Source organism: Ambystoma mexicanum, chromosome 5q (genome assembly GCF_040938575.1).
Source record: "Ambystoma mexicanum isolate Mex_15411 chromosome 5q, UKY_AmexF1_1, whole genome shotgun sequence".
Taxonomy (NCBI): Eukaryota; Metazoa; Chordata; class Amphibia; order Caudata; family Ambystomatidae; genus Ambystoma; species Ambystoma mexicanum.
In genome coordinates this window covers 1,236,008,556-1,236,030,807 of record NC_090933.1, presented here as the reverse complement: position 1 = coordinate 1,236,030,807, position 22,252 = coordinate 1,236,008,556, and the positions used below count along the sequence as shown (strand labels likewise).

General features: G+C 42.5%; 1 long non-coding RNA gene across 1 annotated transcript in view; it reads left to right on the top strand.

Annotated features, from left to right (window-relative positions):
- Nucleotides 1-22,252, top strand: part of LOC138497968 (uncharacterized) — a 423,930-nt gene that overhangs the window by 48,594 nt on the left and 353,084 nt on the right. Inside the window, exon 2 of the long non-coding RNA XR_011278675.1 lies at nucleotides 1,199-1,494. This is a non-coding gene — a long non-coding RNA (uncharacterized lncRNA). The remainder of the gene's footprint in view (nucleotides 1-1,198; nucleotides 1,495-22,252) is intronic.

The following is a 22,252-nucleotide window of genomic DNA, read 5'->3' as shown; positions in this document are numbered from 1 at the left end:
AAATGCTTGTTGAGAGGCCTGTGAGAACTGACCGAGTCAGAGACCTGACACGTTGACGCATTAGACACAAAGCAGATATGCACTCACCATGAAGTTACCCGGACACTGGGACAATCTGCATTTCGACAAACTGCATTTAGACATGAAGAATGTTACCTGCATTTAATAGATATTAGAAAACATATACTTAACATATATGCTGAAGCGTAAGACGCATAAGAATACATATATTGCTTGCTTAACGTAGAAACGTAGTAGCAATGAGTAGACATTTGGGATCAAATAGACAGCGCCGACACATTCGAGTGAATTGGAAAACCAGGTGCTCATAATAAAGGTTTATTATTGGAAGAAAGGTAGCTCAAACAAGTCTTCATTGTACAGGAAGGTTAAAGGAACCCCCATTAAAATAGGCTAAAATCCTAGTAAAAATCAAGCAGAATTATTCAAAATGTGGTCTCCTCCCATGTGTCTTATAGTTGGAAAACAGGGGCTATTCATTAACTCCAGACACAGATGGACTGAGGCCTTCATTCCCCTTAAGTTCACAGAACAAATATACAAGACAGAGCCAAGTTCAAAGTCATGGCTCGTGGCCTAGAGAATCAGAGATATGATATGATAGGTTATTTATAACGCGCTTAATACCCAGAGGTTTGTAAGCGCGGACCCAGGGATCGAACCTGTGTTGCTCCGTGTCATCTTGTTTCCAAGTCGAGCACGCTGCCGCTGAGGTATCCTCCTGGGACAGATGGTGTGTTATAATTGGGGAAAGCAACACCATGGTGTTGCTCCCCCTGCTAATATTGTTGCTCATGTGCTGATGAACTGCCAAATAGTCAAGGTTGGTAAAACCACTGCCAACCAATCCCTATCCTCCAATAATGCTATTTTGCAATTGTTGCACCGGCCAATCCAGTAGATGACATGTATTCAGTGCTATCAATTTAGAGGTGGTCTCAGGTGGAGCCGTCAGATAGAGCGTGCCCAATGAAAAGACTAACCCTTCCTGTTGGTTTTTATAACGAAGTGTGTAATATGACATTGGTTATGATGTGTTTTGTACTTTTAAACCATTGTCAATCTCGAGACTGATGAGAGCGCTGAGACAATTCGTGTTTGCTGCTGTCCCTGTTTTATATTGATTTTGATGAAATAGACCTTTGTTATTTACCTTGACTTCTGTTTTTGGGTGCAGGATTTCCCAGCCTATTTGGTCTGCTTAGGGCTGGCCCTTTACACCTTACCGTTACATATGGTAGCATAGCTGGATGGTTGGCCAGTACCATCGGAATTATTGAGACTTCCTGCTGCAAGCTTGAGGGCTGCGATGTGACCTGTGGAGACCAGAGAATCCTGCGTGAACTGAGATGGTCCTCAGGAGCCCCTTTGGTGAAAATGCCACCCAGATTGCTGTGGGGCACCCTGGAGGACAAAGGCGGAGTGGCCAGCTGAGGGAGGTTTGATACCGAAGGCCTCGGCTGATACAAATATGTAAGTTTAAGAGCATTGAACTGACAAACAAAGGTGGGAGGGATTTGTTTTTATAACATTGGGGAAGAATGACAAAGAGTTTTATTAATGAGAGGAAACCTATAGCCAGGATTATAGAAGGTGGAGCCCTAAACCCCAGAACGGGGTATTAAGTTGTTGAAAAATTGAAGAAATAAACTGTAACAAGGACATGGAGGAGGGCGCACGCTCCGTTGGGGGCAGATTTAAGAAGAAACAAGGATACTGTGTCAGAGCAAGGCAGGAAGATGGCCGTTGTGTTTTGTTGATGTGTTGTGTTATTTTGAAGCTGCACCTTTATTTGTAGTGGTCGATGGCGCCCACAGTAGGAGAATGATAAGTTGTTTAAAGATGTGAAAATGAGGCTTTTGTGGTGCACAAACAAGGCTTTTGCGGTGCGAAAACTAGGCTTTTGTGGTGCGCGCCCAAAGTGTTGTTGTTGAAGCCGAGAGGCTTGGAAAAAGTTGTAGAAAGTGTTGGAAATTGAAGAAAATATTGTTTATGAGCTATTGTGAAGGAGGAGTGAATGTGTAATAGATTTGCAAGGCTCTTTTGGAGGTCTGGTAAGTATCGTCAGTCAAGAACGTGACATGCCATCATGGGAGGAGACACTCCCATTATGCACTGGTGCAAATACCTGCTGAGGTACAAGGAAACAATCCAGAAGTATCACGCTGTCATAAGAGGTATATCTAACCCAGAAATCCTGCTAAGAGACCCCAATCTGTAAGTGGTTTCAACACAGCACTACAAGTAAGTCAATGCCTAGCATGAGATGCCCAGCTGGAACCCTTAATTTATATATTTTTATGTCAAAAGTTATTTTATTTATGGATGATGTACCCTTATATCACGCCCCTCTCTTTGAATCCCCCCGGTCTCACTGAACCAAGAAGTAGGTTGTTTTGCAGAGTTAAAAGATTTATTTGAAGAATTGCACAATACATATATATATCACACTTTTATGAATATGAACAATATCTAAATATCACACTATTATGAATATGAACAATGATCAGCAATGGGTGATATCACAACAATCAACAATCTCTTTAATCAATAGGAGTATGGGTGAGAAGATTAAGGTAGCAGAGAATAACTTTATGTGGGTTCAATGAATGCAATGAGGTGAAATTAATGCAGCACAGAATAAATTTGATATGAATTCAATCAAAGACAATGAATGTAATCACTCTTTCCCCCTGTTAATACTCAATCCCCCCTTATATGCAGTATGAAGAGATGGAATGAGGGCACACAGGTTTCAGAAATTACGATCAACAATTGCAATTTCAATCCCAATTCTCCCAGCAAGCTTAGAGAACTGGAATGATTTTAAACAGGTCAAATGCTTTTGAATGTAATATGAAGTGATGGGAAAAATGCTAAAATGACTTTAATTCGCTAAATTGATTCAGAACTAGTGAGAGTTGCTTTGGATTGGTTCAGGTAGACACTAGCAATGATTGTTGAATGATTAGCAGATGGAAAACGAAATTCAGAAGTTGAAAGCAAGAAATAGCTATTTTTATATGTTGTGAAATTGAGCCAAATGCAAATCGCGACAAACTTTTCAGTGCGCGAGAACTGCGATTACAGCAAAACTATTATCATTTGAAAGCTGAGGATGTTAGCTTCAAAATGACATTTAGATTTTGTTCCTAGCACGTACGGTTCAAGAGTTACAGAGGTTTTAGTAGAGGTCGATTTTTCTCAAAAGAGTCAAGACTTCAAAATGAAAGATGTGCTGTTGAAGATTTAGAACAAAGATTGGCTTACACTAAGAGGCTATGAAGTTGCAAGATACCTGAACGGTCAGCCACCAGAACAGGGCGCCTCCGCTCTGACTTTTGCCCGCCGAGACATTTGTCTTCCTTCAGCAAATATATTTAGCGCAAAGATGATTATCACTACAATTATCACAGGATTATATGGATGAGAGAAAGATTCAGGACAGACAAAAGAGATTCTATAATGCAGTCGGGATATGTTGGAATGGGTTGGATAGGATTACTTAAAACTAAGAGATGACTATGGACAGTTCTATGCTAAATACTCACTAATATGGTTTGGAATGGGGCCGTCAAAGATCTGGTCAAAGGTTTGGCTGGAATTCGCTCACCACCGGACATGTCGCAGGCGCTTGGTTCTGCTCTCAGCAAGGCACTCTGGTCTGCACGCCCTCTTGGACTGGATCTGATGGGTTGGTTCTGGGTACAGCTCTGCTCTACTGATCTGGATCTTGGGGTTCTAGCAAGGGTTCTTAGCCAGAAGCAGCCAAAACAGCACAGCCAGGCTGTTGAATGGGTTAGGCCCTGGGAAGTTTAGGGGTTAAAATCAGGTAGCAAGATTTTAAAGGCCAGCTGAGAAGGGTTCAGCTTTTTGGGTTGGGCCTCTGCTTCAGGGTTCTGGAGTCTGGATAGTTCTGGAGTCTGGATAGTTCTGGACCTTGATTCTCCTTCAGAGTGCTTTGCCAGTAGATCAGTGATGGGTGAATGTGTGTGTTTTTCTGTGCCCTCAACAGTCCCTATTTATGTATTTTCCAAGGGGTGGGTAGGCTGATTATACTATGCCCAACCCTCTAAGAATCTGATAGGTCAGAGAATTCCCTCTCCCATGATTTGAGAAGGAAACAGTGTGTCATGATGTGTCATGATGTGTCAGAGTGACACTGTGTTTATGGTCCAGAGAAAAACCCTCCCCTTTGTTTTTACCCAGAAAATCTATTTGTCATAAAAAACATATTTCCAATATCTCCAACTTGTTAATAATACATATTTACATTACAGATTAACTAAGGTACGTTTCTGTCAAAGTCTCGTCTTCCTATGAGTTTTGGTTCACAAATGACAGTTTTTCACACTTTTGGTTGGTTACCCATTGTCGGATTTGTCCCATTTTTTTTACACATATGCACATAACATCTGGGCATACTCCTATACATTTTCGTATTCCTAGCATAATCACTATATCTAGGATAACAACATTTTCGTGGTTCAGTCCCTGAACATCGCACAGATTCCAGATTAGTTTTAAACTGTGAGCGACCTTTTCATTTTAATGACCACTAAATTCCATATTTTTACCAGTTCAGCACAATTGTCTATAAGTCTTTTTCTCAAACATACAGTTACTTCAGTTTCAAATCCACATTTTCAGTCTGGCCCGCCTCCAAGGCTTGGCTGAGCCAGAGAGTAACATGAGCTTGTTCCTGCCTGTGCTGGTTTTCTGTCACACCCAAATTAGGATTTTCTTTCAGTTCAAGAACCCCATTGTCTCTTTACCAGTGCAGCAGAGCAAGTCTCCTCCTTTTCTCATTAGCATCCAAATGAGAGATCCTCTCCTTTTGGTGGGAAGGAAAAGGGTGGTGGGTTCTCAGTGGGGAAAAACCTCTTTGAAGTTTAGCTGAATCAGGGTACCTTACAGTAAATTGTGACATTGTTCTTTATGAAAATTGAAGTACAAATTTAAAAATAAGCAAACATATCTTCAATTCCAGTCTTTTTCAACATGAAAATTACATAGTGGCAACCTATATTGCCTTTGATAGGAAGTCTCTTCTTTCCCCACACTTTGATTTTGAGACACAAGTTTAACATGACAGGTTTAGAGATCGCCAGTTTCTGACACAGGCGAGTAGGTGTATTGTGCCCATTTTCAACATATTTTCCAAGTAAGCATCTTTAAATGTGGATTTTCTTCTGATAAATGTACTTCTCCTGACATTGTATTTATGTGGATTCTTGAAGTAGAATGATGTTTAACACCCAACAAGGAGGTTGGATCTTTTGTGTGGTTTGTGAACCATGATTATTGCAAATTTGACAGCCAAGAAAAACGGATTTTCAAACAGCTCTGTGTTTCTTTTGCAATGCATCACTACTTTTTCCAGTATTTTCCTTTTACTTTGTGGGTAGCCAAATGATAGGTTTTGGCAGTGGTCTTCTGTGTTACCACTGAGATAGGCAAAAGTGGATTGGCGGCCTATTTCTCAGGTTTTCCTGTGCACTTCTGGGCTATTTTTAGCGCGCATAATGCTTTCCGGCAGCCATTCTGATGTTTCTGATGCAAACAGCGCACAGTAATGTTGCAGAGCCTGGATTAGTGGGTTAATACATCCCACAAGCCCCCCTCTTGCGATTTGGCATTGATCGTCCATCAATGGGAATTCGCAAGACTGGGATGTCAGTATTATCTCTTCTGATTCCACAAATGGCAAAGTTCATCATCTTTTCCTCCATCAGGGGTGGATCGATCGGTTCTCCTTGCCAGTCCTGGTGTGAGTATTGAGCGATACTCCTGGTCCCTTAGATCTTTCCTCCGGTCCCTAGGTAGTCCTCCTTGGTCTTAGTTTCCATGGTTTCCAATCCTAGGATGACAAGCAAAACATATTTGTAGATATTTCCCCACCACTATTAATGTAGTGGGGCGGACACATAGATTTTGATAAATCAGGACACCTTTTTGTATTGTAAATCATGGACTATATATGGAGTATTTTATAGCTGGAGTTTTATGGAGCTGGAGTGGTCCTCTCTGGCGTTCCAGAAGACTCCTCCAGTTGCTGCAGAGTGTGCCTAGGATGGCAACACTTAAGTTGGTTAATATGGACCCATTTATCTTGCCCCTCTGCCAAACTGCCTTTGGGGATGCGGATTTTGTAGGCGACTGGTGAGATTTTGTCTACAATTTCAAAAGGACTCCTCCAGGTAGGCAAACATTTGTGCTGTTTGGCCTTGTTCCTTTGGAAATTGTATAAGTAGACCTGGTCTCCTACATTGTATTCTTTTCTGGTACTCTTCAAGTCATAGTGGGTCTTCATGCTGTCTGCAGATCTCTCTAGATTTCACTGAGCATAGGCAAAAGCATGTTGAAGGTGTTTTCTTAGATTTTCAACATACTCATGAGTTGTGGAGGCATTGATCAATGTCTGCTCTTGAGTTATGTAGAGCAGATGCTGGGGAAGCACCATCCTGCGTCCAGTCATCAGCTCAAACTGTGACATTTTAGTTGCAGACGAAGGGGTAGATCTGATGGCCATTAGGACAAGAGGTAATCGAATATCCCAACTTGGCCCAGAATCTGCCACAAACTTTTTTAATATGCTCACAATTGCTTTGTTGTATCTCTCTACTGCACCACTTGAGGCTAGCTGGTAAGCAATGTGTAGCTTCCTTTTGACCCCAAGTATCTCCCACATCCTTGTCATTACTTCGCTGGTGAAATGGCTACCTCGGTCTGACTCGATCGTTTGGGGTAGTCCAAAATGCGAAAAGATGTGGTTGATCATCAGGGCAGCTGCTGTTTCTGCCTTGCAGTTTGGGGCCAGGAGACATTCCACCCATTTAGTAAACAAGCATGTCACGGTCAACATTGTAAGTAACTTCAATTCAGCGCTCCAACTAAATCAATGCGTAGTATGGGATACCCAATGGAAGCCCTTATTTATATATTTTTCTGTCAAAGTTCTTTAAATCTGGATGATGAACCCTTATAATACGCCCCTCTCTTTGAATCCCCATGACCTCACTGAGCCAAGAAGTAGGTTTGTTTTGCAAATTAAAAGATTTATTTGAAGAATTAAACAATATATATATCACACTTTTATGAACAAAATAATATTTGAATAGCACACTTATGAATATGTACGGTAATCAACAATGGGTAATATTACAAAATTAACAATCTCTTTAATCACATAGGAGTAGGAATAGGAAGGATACTGTAGCAGAGAATACTTTATATGATTCAAGGAAATGCAAGATGGAAAGAATGCAACACAGACATAAACTTGATATGATTTCAACAAAAGATAATATGGTCACTTTTTCCCTTGCGACTACTCAATCCCCCCCTTTGCAATTAGAAGAGATGGAAATGAGGGCACAAAGGTTTCAGGAATATAATCAAGAAGGCAGTTCACTTCCAGTTCCCCCAGCAAGCTTAGAGAAACAGGTATGATTTTTAAAACAAGGCAAAAATACTTTTGAATATGATTGCAATGAAAGGAAAATATGCTAAAATGATTTTAATTCACTAAAGGAGATTCAGGAAAAGTGATAGTTACTTAGAATTTGTTCAGGTCAACACTGACAATAATTCATGAATGATTATCAAATTGATAACGAATTTCAGCAATTGAGAACAAGGAGCAGCTATTTTGACAGAAAATGAAATTGAGCCAAATTGCAATTCGCAGCAATTTTTCTGTGTGCGTAAATCGTGATTATGGTAAAACTATAATGAAATGGAATAGCATGTAGGGTTTGTTGGAAAGCTTAGGATGTTAGCTTTAAAACGACAGTTAAATTTCACTTCTAGGACGTGCGGTTCAAGAGTTACAAAGGTTTTTGTGAAGGTAGATTTTGCAGAAAGAAAGTCAAGATTTCAAATGACAGATTGCGCTTTACAGATTAGGAATCTACAGGATGAACACAGGATTCTCTAATGCAGTTCTGGACAGGTTAAAATGGTTGGAGTAAGATTATGTTAAACTAAGAGATTGGTTAAGGACAGTTATAGACTAGATACTCACTCCTAGGCTTTGGAATGGAATGCGCCTCATCAAAGATCTGGTCAAGGGGTTTGGCTTCACTCTCACCACCGGACAGGTCTCAGGCCCTCTGGGTTCTGCGTTCAGCACTGCACAGCAGTCTGTGGCCTCTTGAACTGGATCTGACGGGTCTTGGATTACAGCACTGCTTTCTGGGTCTGGACCTTGGTTCTAGCACAGGGTTCTTGGCTAGAAAAGAACAGCTCAGCCTGGCTGTTGAATGTGGGAATCAGGTTTGCAAAAGATTCTGAAGCCTGCTGAAAAGGATTCAGCTTTTGGTTTAGGCCTCTCTGCTTCAAGGTTCATGAGTTTGGGTTCTAGAGTTTGGGTTCTAGAGTTTGGTCTCTGGATCTAGATCTGGAGTCTGGAGTCTCAGTCTGGATATTGTCTAGATCTCGTCTGGCAGAGTGCTTCGCAGGAATCGGTGAGTAGTGGAAAAAAGAGTGTTCTATCTGGGTCTCAGAAGTTCCTATTTATGTGTTTCCAAAGAGGGTGGGAAGGCTGATTCTACATGCCCAACCTTCTAAGGATTTGATAGGTTAAAGGATTTCCAGTCCCCTGACTGGAGAAAGGATCAGCGTGTCATGAGGTGTCGTCATGATGCTATGTTTATAGTCCAAAAGAAACTCCTCCCTTTTGTTTTTACAGAGAAAATCTCTTTTTCATAACAAACATATTTCCAAGGTGCACATCTTGTTCATAATACATATACACATCACAAATTACTTAAGGTACATTCTTGTCCAACTCTGATCTTCCTAAGAGCTCTAGTTCAGAAATAACAACGTATTCACGCTTTTGGTGGGTTTCCCAATGTTGGTTCTGCACCAAATTTTACACATGCATGCAGATCCTCCCGGGGCATATTACTGTAAGTTCTTATGTTCATGGCAACAACACTGTAGCTGCAATATTAATAATTCCGGGGTTTGGTCTCAGAACATCACACAGCGTTCAGCTTAGTCTTAAATTGTGAGTGTGTTTTTCATTTGAACCATCTCAAAGTTGTACATTTATGTCAGCTCGGTACACTTTGTTATACGCAATTTTATGAAACATATATTTGCTGGGCTACCAGAATCCACAATGGTTTGTCTCCGCCCCTAGAGCTGGCTGACTCAGAGGGTCACATGTCTTGTTTCTCCCAGAGCAGTTGTTGACCAGTCACACCCAAATCAGCATATTCTATTCATCCCAAAGCCCCCATTGTCTTGACTGAGAGCAACATGCCAGGGTGTCATGGCTAGTTCCTGTTCACACCAGTCTGTCAATCTCTTGGTCAAGGGCAGAAGGAAGCTTTTTTGTCTAGGGATAAGGTGTGAAAGGTTCCCATGAACAGAAGGCCTCTTGAAGTTTTAACTAAATCATTTTACCTTCTTGTCAATTGCAACATAGTTCCTTGTAAAAAAATACATTTATAAATTCACAATAAGCAACATATATTTAAATCAAGTCTTTTTCAACAATGAAATCATTGTGTGACACTCTATATGGCATTTTGATGGAATTCTCTTCCTTGGCATATTTAACGTCTGAAACACAGCTCTCCTGTCAGAATTATAAATCGCCAGCACCTGACAGAGGCGAGTAATGGTACTACACCCATTTTGACAGCTGTCTTTCCATCAAATATCTTTAAAAGTGGATTTTGTTCTAATAACACATGATTCTTTCTGACATTGGATTAATGTGGATTCTTGCAGTATAATGATGTGGAACACCCAACAAGGAGATTGGATCTTTTTTGGTGGTTTGTGACCCATGATTTTAGCAATTTTTGACAATCAAGAACACGGATTCCCAAACAGCTCTGTATTTCTTTTGCAATCAGCATTGCTATTTCCAAGTGGTATCAGGCTGCTTTGTGGGTAGCCAAATGGTGGTTTTTGGCATTGATCTCCTGGGCTCACTAAGATAGGCAAAAGTGGATGGCAGCCTATTTTTCAGGTTTTCACTGCTCATTTTCTGGTGATTTTGAGCGAGCAGCCTGCTTTCCAGTGGCCACTCTGATGTTTCTGCTGCCAGCAATGCACAGTGATGGTGCAGGGCTTGGATGAGTGGGTTAATACATCCCACAAGCCCCCCTCTTGCAATGGTCGTTGATCTTTCATCAATGGAACTTCACAAGACTGGGATGTCGGCCTCATCTCTCAGGATTCCAAAAATGGCAAAGTCAATCGTCTTTTCCTCCATCAGGGGTGGATCAATCGGTTCTCCTCGCCAGTCCTGATGGGAGTATTGAGCGATACCCCGGGCTCCTCGGATCTTTTCTCCCGGTCCACGGGTCATCCTCCTTGGTCAGTCTCCATGGTTTATCTCTCCTAGGATGACAAAGCAAAAAGGCAACAACATATTCGTAGATATTTCCCCACCACTATTAATGTAGTGGGGCGGGAAGATACATTTTGTAAATCAGGAGACATTTGCATTCTTATTATTGTATTTTGTAGAATATATGTGGAATATTTTATTGATCTGGAGTGGCCCCCTCTGGGGTTCCAGAGGACTCCTCCAGTTGCTGCAGAGTGTGCCTGGGATGGCAACACGTTAGCTAATTAATATGGACCCACTTATCTTCCCCCTCTGCCAAACTGCCTTTGGGGATGCGGATCTTATAGGCGACTGGTGAGATCTTGTCTATAATTTCAAAAGGTTCCTTCCAGGTAGGCAGAAATGTCCACTGTTTGGCCTGGTTCCTTTGGAAATTGTATAGATAGACCCGGTCTCCTACATTGTATTCTTTCCTGGTAGTCTTCAAGTCATAGTGGGTCTTCATGCTATCAGCTGATGTTTTTAGATTTCGCTGAGCATAGGCAAAAGCATGTTGAAGGTGTTTTCTTAAATTTTCAACATACTCATGAGTTGTGGAGGCATTGATCAATGTCTGCTCTTGGGTCCTGTAAAGCAGATGATGGGGAAGCACCATCCTGCGTCCAGTCATCAGCTCAAACGGTGACATTTTAGTTGCAGATCAAGGGGTAGATCTGATGGCCATTAGGACAAGAGGTAATCGGATATCCCAACTTGGCCCAGAATCTGCCACAAACTTTTTTAATATGCTCACAATGGTTTTGTTGTGACGTTCTACTGCTCCACTAGAGGCTAGCCGGTAAGCAATATATAGCTTCCTTTTAACCCCAAGTATCTCCCACATCTTTGTCATTACTTCGCTGGTGAAATGGCTACCTCGGTCTGACTCAATACTTTGGGGTAGTCCAAAACGCGAAAAGATGTGATTGATCATCAGGGCAGCTGCTGTTTCTGCCTTGCAGTTTGGGGCCGGGAGACATTCCACCCATTTAGTAAATAAGCATGTCACAGTCAACATGTACTTATTCCCCCTAGAGGAGCGAATCACGGGCCCGATAAAGTCGTCTTGCAAATCTGACCATGGCATTGTCATCCCCCTCTTTTGGAGAGGCGCACAGTGTGAGGGATGTTGGCTGAAATTTTGCACACACAAGACACTCCTTCAAGTATTGGTCGAGGTCCTGCCCCATGTGTGGCCAGTATGCAACCTCTCTTAAGATCTCAAGGGTTGTATGAAACCCCCTATGACCGGCTGTGGCCGCATCATGGGCGTGACTTAACATCAGGCTTCGGAATGAGGTAGGAACCACCCACTGATCATGGCCAGCTAGGGATTTCCATACCAGCAAAATGTCTTGGATTCAGAACATTTTTGGACATTTCATCAACAGTCTGAGGTCCTCTTTCCCGATGTAATCGGTATCCATCAGGGGAAAGTTCACAGGGTCCTCAATGTGTTGATAAAACTTACCAATTATTGGATCCCCTTTTTGAGCCGTAATCAAATCAGCATCTGGGGTCTCCTTACTCCATTGTGCAGTTGAGAGATCATTGTGAGCATTTGTCTGGGACCTAGTGATAGCAGTGACCTGAATTTCCCCCAACAGGGACTCGATCTCAATGAGATCCTCTTGGATGCCCCCGATTTAGGCCAGCTGATCAGCTAAATCATTTGCAGTTTTGTCTGGTCCCTCTACTTTGGAATGACCCTTGAACTTTTTCCAGTAGATGGTCAACCCATTCAAGGTGACCAGATCATCAATATTTTGGATTAACTTCCCATGTTTCAAGGGTTTGTTATTAGCACATAGCATGCCTCTGGTTTTCCAGTTAACCAGGTGCTCCTCAAACCTGTTCCGTACATAATCCCTTTCTGTGATTATGACCAGTTCATGGAGTTGATGTTGGACAGCAGTGAGGATGGCTTGATGCACAGCCATCAACTCTGCCACTTCACTACTTCGGGGACCAATCTTGTACCCAGCCGAGGGTTCTGGGGACTCATTCACCCATGCATTCCCTACGCCGGCCACAAGTTCTTTTTCCCCGTTGTTGTCAACATGGTAAGAGCATCCATCTACATAGACAGTGGGAATTCCCTCACACTTGTCTTCTTCAAAGACTTTGTGTGGGGAATTGAGGTAAACCTCCATGTTGTCCTTGATTTTTAGACTTTCGTCCTCGACACAGTTTTCTCTGGCACAATCATGCAAGTCAGCCAGACCTTGCGCGAGGGGACTCTTCTTGTTTTGGACATATCTGACCTCCACAGGAAAGCCTTGCATTGACAGAATCCAGGAAGTAATTCGGGAATTACTCACATTTCTGGCCGGATTCTGTCACTTTGGAGATATTGCAGTGGCTGGTGTGGAGTCTCCACTATGATGTGTTCCCCCTGGATAAACGGGCAGTAATTCTTCAATGCCCACACCGTTGCCAGGAGTGCCTTCTCACAATCGTTTAATCTTTCCTCCTCAGAGGATAAAGTTTTGCTCGCATAGGAGATTACTTTAGTGACCTTATCATGCTTTTGGTATAATACTGCAGTCAAGCATGTATTAGAGAACCCTGTCTCCAAAAAAACCCTCCTTTTTTTCTGACAGGGTAGGCTAGGCAAGGTGCTTGTGAGAGGCTTATTTTGAGCTGTCTTACTGCCTCGGATTTTTCTAGACCCCATTCCCACTGGACCCCCCCTTCAAGAGATGAATCAGGGGTCTGGTGATCTCTGCGTAGCCCTCAATTAACTTTCTGCTGTAATTAGTCAGTCCAAGGAGGCTCCTGAGTTCCTGCAGAGTTGTGGAGTCTTTCAGTTTCTGGAGTGCTTCCACTTTCTTTTCCTGGGGACAGAGACCCTGAGGAGTAATCTCATGCCCCAAGAAATTAACATGGGTTCTACACCACTGTGCTTTCTGAAAGGAAAGTTTTGCTCCGGCGGCCCTCAACTGGGTCAGAACATAACTGATCTCCGCTATCTGTTCCTTCACAGTTGAGCTTTTGATGAGGACATCATCTACATAGGCCAGGTTACCCCTCTCACCCAGGTCGGGCATGGCCTTATGCAGGAAAATGTTGAACTCATTGCCGGAGTTGAGGTATCAGAAGGGAGTCCAGGTCCATGTGTACTGCTGGCCCCCAAAGGTAAAAGCCAGTTGTATTGGTGCTCCCTACTGACAGGCACAGTCCAGTATCCATTGGTCAGGTCTATTGCAGTGAATACCTGTGACCCCTGGATCTGGTGAAGTATAAAGAAGGTAGGAGAATGGATTGTGAACAGCTACTCATTCACCCCAGAATTACATTAAAAAATATAAACTTTATTATGGGTTATTTGGTAATAAAACTCGTGTTAGTAAGGAAGACATGGTACATATAAAATTCATTTGCAGACACTCTAAAATATACACAAATATGACAATGACATAAAAGTTTCAAACACAATTATTCAAAAACGATAGACACATGTATAAATACAACCATTTAAGTTTTCAATTTTTAACCTTTGCTATACATCCTTAATTGATCTAGGTTTTTGATCTTGATGGATCTCTAGATTTTTTAACACAATCTGATTTTACTATTAGATTGTCGACTGAGTTGACATCTAGAGATCCATCAAGATCAAAAACCTATGAACAGATGTTTCACCTTGTGTCGCCCAATTTTAATGTCCAAATCCGCAGTCCCCTCGACGGGAATTTCCTTCCCGTCAAAGTTTTGAAGTTGTCCTGGAAGAAGGGTGAGAGGAATTTGGTAATTCTCCCCCTTCCTGAATTCAGTTCATCAAAGGCCTTTTTAAACAGAAGGGTAGCTTGGGATCCAGTGTCCACCAGTGCCAAAATTGTACCCTGCCCCTGTACTTGAACCGGGGCAAAGTATCTTCCCTCCTTCTCCGCAAGGGGGCACAGATAATGTACATTTTTGGACAACTGGTGGGTTTGTCTTGTAGTTTTGGACATTGAGAGAGAAGAGATTTGGGCAGAATTCTGTGGGGAGTCTAGGGAATCTGCAAAGAAAAGGTGGCAACTAGTGATGGGAGAAGTTATGAGTTCCCCTGGTTCTGGTGCTGGGCTGCCCCCCCCTTTTTGGAGACAGTCACCAGGATGGGTTTGAACCAGGGGATTTTCCTGCTGTTGGTTCTGGGATTCGATGATGGGTGGCGCTAGCTCAGTCCCCACATCTACCCAGTCTGGATTTGAATCCTTTGGGACCCACTTTTCCTTGGGAGGAGTTCCCCCATCTCTGAAGGAGAAGATCCTTTTCCCAGAATCATCTGAGAATCCCTCTCCTTCAAATTGGAAGACTCGTACCTCCTCCTCAAAATGGGTCTGCTTGGGTCCTTTGTTTCTCCTACCCCCTCTCTGCTCCTTGGATGGCAGACTTTCAGGGGCAGGAGATTTTGGTTCCGGTTCCTGGGTTTCCAGGGGCTTTTTACAAGTGGGGAATGAAGCTTCCCCCAAGGCTTTACACCCCACTTCCCCTTGTGCCTCCTCCCTGGGAAATGGTGGGTTGTCGGGGTGCTGCCCCCGTCATTGTTCTGGAGCACCAGGTCCAGAGTTTGGGGAATTCTACACCGGCATGCTTATCTGAGGGTTCTGTTGAGCCCTCAGCATGCGACCCAGATTGTGTGCCATGTTTTGGACCTGGCGCTCTAACTGTGACACTGTGATACCCGCTCAGGCTGATACGGGGTTCTCATTTCTCACCTGGTCTGATCCCGGGAAGGGTAGCTATCCCTTCTCCGATAATACCCTGGGTTTAGAAGATTCAGGTACCCCTCCACCCTTGGCCTCCCCTCTCCCGGATTAGGTTGTCTGGGCTCAGGAAATTGGGGAAAGAAGGATGGATTGTTCTGGGGTTGGAAGTTTTGTGAGTACCTGGGGAAAAAGTTCTAGCCAGGATTTGGGGAATTTCTGCCCTCCTGGGGGAAGTGATGAGGCAAGTTCCCTGGATTAGGTGCTGCTTGGTTGGATCCCCCCTTGGGCTGGAGGAGTCCACACATAACCCAGGATGGGTCTGTTCCCCTTGTAGCGGGGACATAGATGGTCAGGGGAGTGAGGGATCCCGTTTGTGGGACTACCTCCTTGGCTCCCTGTCTGTGACTGGCTGGAGGGCCTTCTGGGTTTGGGATTGCTCTGATTTTGTGCAGGTGGGTTTTTAGGCCCTCCCATCTCCAAATCCAAAATGGGGGCAACCTTCACCTCTTCCACCTTAGCAACAGCAGGGGTGTTGGTTGGTTTCAGGCTATTAGCATTATTTTTGTTTTCTAGGGGCTTTTGTACCTCATAGATTCAGGTGGCCTGTTCAATGACTCAGTCTAGTGATCTTTTCTCATGAAAATCTCTCACTAGCTGGGTCATGATGTACTTTGGTAGAGCGTGGAAAAAAGTATTGACACATTCTTTGCTGTCTGTGCTCACCCTTCTGGTAGTCTGCGCAAAGGCACACTTTAATTCCTGCACAAATTCTTGTGGGGCCTGATCCTCCCAACATTGCAAGTTGTAGGCTGCCTTGCAAGCCTCTTGGGGATTTCTGTGTATAAAAAAATGCTTCAAGATGGCTGCCCTAGAGGTGGACCACCTAGAATGATTTTGGTCCTCCAGCCCCGCAAAGAAGCTGGAGTATTCTGGTGAAAAGGTCCATTTCACATAATGAATGCAGCTAGTGCTGTCTTTCAAATGGAAAGTTTCCATCATCTGCTCAAAGAGCTCTAAATGCGCCCAAACAGAATACTTAGCGTTCTTATGATAAGGCGTGATGACGCTCCTTATTGCCTTGATATGTTTTAAGGGGTCCTTAAGCAAGGCCCTTTTTGCCTTATTGGCCTTCTTGGTTTGGGTAACCCTGGACCATTCATCCTCTGACTCAGAGGCACTGCTCCCAGAGGTGCTGTCTGGTCTTCTAGGTTCTCCCGGATTCTGCGAGCCTGGGAATGGCTGGCAGAATATGGGGACCCAGTCTCCTGTGTCCTGGGGCGCTCAGAAGAGTCTTCTGATTCCTCCTTGCTCCCAGGATTTGATGGGTACCCCCCTCCCCACTGTCCTAGCTTGGCAGAGTTTTTAAAGATGCCCTTAGTGGGCCTACTCTCATGGGGTTCCCCACTAAATCTTACACTACTTGGGAACCCATACCCAGATGCCTGCCCATCCATTCCTGGGAGGTACTGGTCTATGATCCCCATATTTCTGATTGGATTGAAATCTGCCATCCCTGTGGCCCTGGGCTCATGTGCGCCAGTGTACATGGGGGTGGCAGAGTCCAAGGACTGGGAGAGATGAAGGCCTCTGTCATTAGGGTTCCTGAGGTTATGCTCAGGTGTTTCCCTTTCCCAGTGATCCTCATCTCTATCAGCCCCTGCTCCCTGTTGCCATGCAAGAACCTGGGCTTTCTGTTCCTCAATCAAGGCCTTACTAGTCTCTATCAGTCTCTCTTGCATGGCGACCTGCCTGTGGAGCCTGTCATTGTTCTCACAGAGAGCCTCATTTTCTCTGTGTGCTTCCTGGGTTGTTTTTGAGTATTGGGACAGTCTTTGCTGCAGGAGGGTTAGCTCCTGAGTCCTGTCCATACTGGCCTGCTCCTTCCTTGCCAGAGCATCTTCCACCCTCCTGGTGTGCACTAACAACCTCTCCTGCTCTTTTTGGAGGTCACCCAGTCCCTGGAGGGCCAGGTGATTTTCTTCCAGTTTCCCTTTTAAATAGCAGACTTCCTGGCCTAAGGTGTCCCTTTCCTGAGCAAGAGCCTGCCTCTGTGCCACCAGGTCGTCCCTCTGTCTTTGAAGCGCACCAGCTTTCTGGCGCTCTTCATCAAACTCTGCCTGGGTACCTAGGTCTTTAAAGATCAATTTATTGCTTTCCTCTTTCTCTCTGTCTAGTTGGATTTGCAGGGTGGCTACCTGCTCTGTTCATGCCCTGTTGAAATTGATCTGTTGCTCCAGTGTTTTCTGGCTCTGCGGTAGGGAGTCCAAACTTTCTTGGTACTCCTTCCGCAAGGCCAGAATGCTGGTATCCTGTTCTGCCTTTTCCTGCTGTAGGATATCCATGTCCTCTTTTATTCTGACTATATACTGCCTATTTTCATTTTCTGACTCCTGGCTCCTATTCAGCCTCTGCTCAGAAGAGTCCAGATCAGTTTGGGCCTTTTCTAATGCCATCAGTTGCCTACTTGTCAGATCTTGGCCTTCAGCATATTTATCCTGTATGGCTCCAATAGATAAATATAGATATGCCGCTATCTTGGCAATCTTATTTTGCTCATCCTTGGCCATAGGGGCCAAATATAGTTCACTCAGGGCCACATGTAAGGGACCCTGGTCTCGCCATGTATCTAACCCTGTTGCAGTGATCTGTTGTGTGATTGCCTGCAACCACACATTCTGATCCTGCTCTGTCCATTCACCTCTCACAAATAACTTATGTAAAAGTGTTTTCTAACTATCTTGATGTCTACCAATGTCGCCATTTTGGAAATATTAATTTCCTTTCTGACTTACAGAAGTTTATTTTATCTTTGCAAAACAGACCATTTCCTTAGAGCGTTCCCTTTTGAGGGGTGCTTTTACAGTGTAACACAGCGTGGTAGCCCAACAGGATTTATGTATCCTATTAGTTAGCACACTGTATTAAGCTGTCATAAGTGGTATATCTAATCCAGAAATCCTGCTACGAGACCCCAATCTGTAAGTGGTTTCAACCCAGCACTACAAGTAAGTCAATGCCTAGCGTGAGATGCCCAGCTGGAACCCTTAATTTATATATTTTTATGTCAAAAGTTGTTTTATTTCTGGATGATGTACCCTTATATCACGCCCCTCTCTTTGAATCCCCCCGGTCTCACTGAACCAAGAAGTAGGTTGTTTTGTAGAGTTAAAAGATTTATTTGAAGAATTGCACAAAATATACATCACACTTTTATGAATATGAAAAATATCTTTTTTTATTTTTTTTATTTGTTTGGCTGAAGTACAACCTTTCAAATTTTTCGTACAAAAATTGACTTACCATTATTGTTGTCCAACTTTTCAGAATAAAATTACATTTCAAGTATAGAATTTAGACAAAGCAAAAATTAGAAATCTACAGACTTACAGACAATTTCATTTTGGGAAAATAGCAGCCAAAAATGTAACCAAGGCAATATGCATTGATGATCGATCACTGTTGATGAGATGCCCCCAAATTTCATCATCTGAACGAAAGCAATAGAGCTGTAGTACATTTTTAAAATATCTTTGCCGTAGAGAGTTCAATATGGGGCAGCACACCACTAGATGAGTTACGGACTCGATCTGCTCATTGTTCTTACAGAATCAACGCCAATTATGTCCTTTCGGTACAATGCCACGTCTAGCCAGAATTTCATTTGTTGGGTATAGATTTAAAAGTATTCTCAACATTTGAGCTCTGATAAAACTGGAGGGGCATTTTTGCAAGTATTTTTCCATTACTCCCATTTTTTCTGGTCGATGTATTAGAGTTGAATAGTCGACATACTTTTTACACATGTCTTGAGTATCAATCCAATCTTGGTGATATAATGCTGCTTTGGCTTTTGTTGGATTGAGAATTAACAGTTGCAATGAAATATTGGCATCATTTAGTGCATTTAAAACACATTTGTACCATGTATTTGGAAACTTGTCAATTGAAGTTAATAGATAGTGAGCTATGGTATTTAATACATTTTTCTCAGAGGCGCCCACTATACATTTCCTGAAAAAACATCACATTTTCCAAATAACTTGACAATAAATTGAGGTCGCCCCGATTTCGAGTCGCAGCAAAGGTGTGGGTGTGCAATTTGGAAGTTTAAAAACAGATTTCCAAAAGTTATTGTATCGATCCCAGTATTTTCTCATTTTTGGTATTTGAGATTCTGCACCATACGGCTCTATAGGTATCACTTTTTGTTTAAAAAAAAGTATTACATGGTTAGTGGTGAACTTTCCATATTTGCGCATTAGAATAGATGCCTGAGAAGCCAAGGTTCGAATTTTAGCATTTAGAGTCACTCAGTTTATGTGATGTCCAGGACTGCCTGAAAAAAAAGACCTATGTATTTGTAATTGTCTACAACACTAAGATTTTGCTTGACTAAGGACCATTGAAGATTTCTTGTACGTTTCTTGCTTTTCTTCTTCTGACAAATAACAACCTGAGTCTTTTCAATGTTAATTATTAAGTTGTTTGCAACACTATCGTTCTCTAAACAATTAAGCATATTCTGCAAACCTCTTGGAGTCTGTCAAACAAGCACCAGGTCATTGGCGTACAGGATCCACCTTATTTTTTGTGTTACCAACTTTGGAGCATCACTCTCAATGTCATCAAATACGTTTCCCAGATCTAGTATAAATAGATTGAAAAGTGTTGAGGCCGAAATACAGCCCTGCTTGACGCCTCTTTCCGATTTAACACAGGATGATAAGAGCCCTTCCAATGAGAGCCTAATTTGGACGGTCGTGTTGGAGTGTAGATTCTTAATTATAGTTTCTAGTGATTGAGGACAGCCATACATATTCAACTTGGCAAATAGCAGTTGGCGATCAACCGAGTCAAATGCACAACGGAAATCAACAAAAGCCATGTAAAGATTTTGATTTCGATGGTAATATGTTGCTTTCAGCATGTTGAGTATTATCATATTTGGTGCTGTGACAACACCTGTCACGAACCCTGTTTGAAATGGGTCATGCATGTTGAACGTATTCATCCATAGATTTAATTCCTTCAGGACTATTTGTGTGTACATTTTCCCCGGCGCATCAAGGAGGGCAATAGGCCTATAGCTCTCAGGTTTTTCATGATTGCCTGTTTTATAAAGTGGTACTATTATGGAGTGTTTCCATGAGCGAGGAATAGTTTGTGAGAGATTAATTTGCTCAAAAATTGAGAACAAGATGTTCGTCCATAGTTCAGGATGTTGTTTAAAGGTGTTGTTTGACAAACCATCAGGCCCTGGAGCTCTTGATGCACTAATTGTTTTGATATGTCTGATTTGTCAATGTTAAGATAAAAGGGAGTTGATTTTTTCCTAGTTATCACTCCACCTGCAGTATCAGGTAGTGCAAGAATTTTTTGGTAATATTCTACTCAGGTCACTTCGGCGACATGCTGAATTTGTTTTGATGTTTGTTGAGAGGAGGTGGAATCATTAATGGCTTCCCACATACGAGTCGTATTCTGGTTCCTCAAATATTCAAGCATTTGTTCTCCATCAGTTTGCATCATTTGAGCTTTATGATGCTGTATCCAATTTATATAGTTTGTCTTTATGCGCTTAAGAGTATGATAACGTACACATATCGGGAGGGATTCAGCCTCACGCTTTTCCTACGATAAAGTGTTTTCCTCTCCTTTATCATAGGGTCAAACACATGATTTCTGTGCTGGAATAGTTTTTTCTGGTAACCGGCTGACTCAGAGTTTGTATAATATCAAGATAAATTGAAGCACTGGAGGCTTGACCCAATTCTGGATTGCAGACGGCTGATTCTAACAGAAGACCAATCTGTGTAATAGATTGTTCTGTCCAGCATACCCGATTGACACTATTGTTGGCAGTGCCCCTCCATTTTGGTTTTATTTGCAATGATCGTCATTGTGGTATGGACCATTGTAGACATAGCATACTATGATCGCTGCTCATCATCTTTTCAATTCTGAATTATAATGAGTTCGAAGATAGTGCACTGTCTACATATATATTGTCGATAGTGCCACTGGAGCCTCTTTGAGACCAGGTGGGGTATGGTGGGCAGACAAAGAGCCTAGACCCATTCAACATGGAAAAAAGCCTTGTGTTTCCATTATATGGTTCCACAGAATTCTTCTCTTCTGTTCTGCAGCCTTGATATTAGTTATGCAGTGGAGATTTAAATCTCCAGCTATTAATGTGTGTGCTAATATTGGTACAGATGTAACGTAGTCCAACATAGTTGACACATTATTAACAGATTCCATATCTTCAATTCCTGCTGGATTCCAATACAAATTGACCAGAGCATGTAGTATGGTATTGATTGAGACAATAGTCAATTGAGAGTAGGGATTCAGAGAGTATTTGTATATCATTGAGATATTAGCACTAATTTTGGTGGCAGTGAGAAGGCCACTCATCGGGCGCCCTCTCAAGCCTTTTAGGGCTGGTGTAAGATGTATCTCATGATTATCCCATAGAATAGAGTCTGTGATCCAAGTCTCCTGTAACATGACTATGCTATGTTTTGAAAGTTCGCCATTCTTGTTATTGATTAAATGACGAAAGCCACGGGTATTCCAGGAGATTAGCGAAATTACTTCACATTCATCCATATGCTCTAGTTAACTTCTGGGCTCCTTGCAATGACATTGACATTTTTGTTTTTTACAATGTTCAGACTCTTGATTATCATCATTTAAACACCATGACACAGTGTTTTTAACACCCTCTTTCAAAGGAGGATTTACCATGGCTACATCTTGAGGATCAAAAATGACAAAAAAAAACATTTGAAACAGCACATCTTTAGATTGCCAGACAAGATTTCTAACAACTCTTGATCGGAACCATAATCTTACTGTACTCAAATGATTGATGGCAATAAACTCAACTTGTTCTATATCTGAACTGATAATGTCATCTAGTGATTTAATGTCAGAAAATAGTTCCATAATACTATGCCGATTTGGGGCATATTGTGTATAGGGGTCTGGACGACAGCCAAGTATCAATGAGCCCAAATTTTGGTGATTGATCTTAGTTTGAGTCGCCTCATTTGAGATCATTGATTTTTTCTTAGACAATATTGGGAATTGCTTGCCAGTTTCTTTAATAGGATTGGCTGGTAGCAGCGCTTTCAACATCTGGACTATTTCAGCACCGTGACCATCACTTTTATTAATA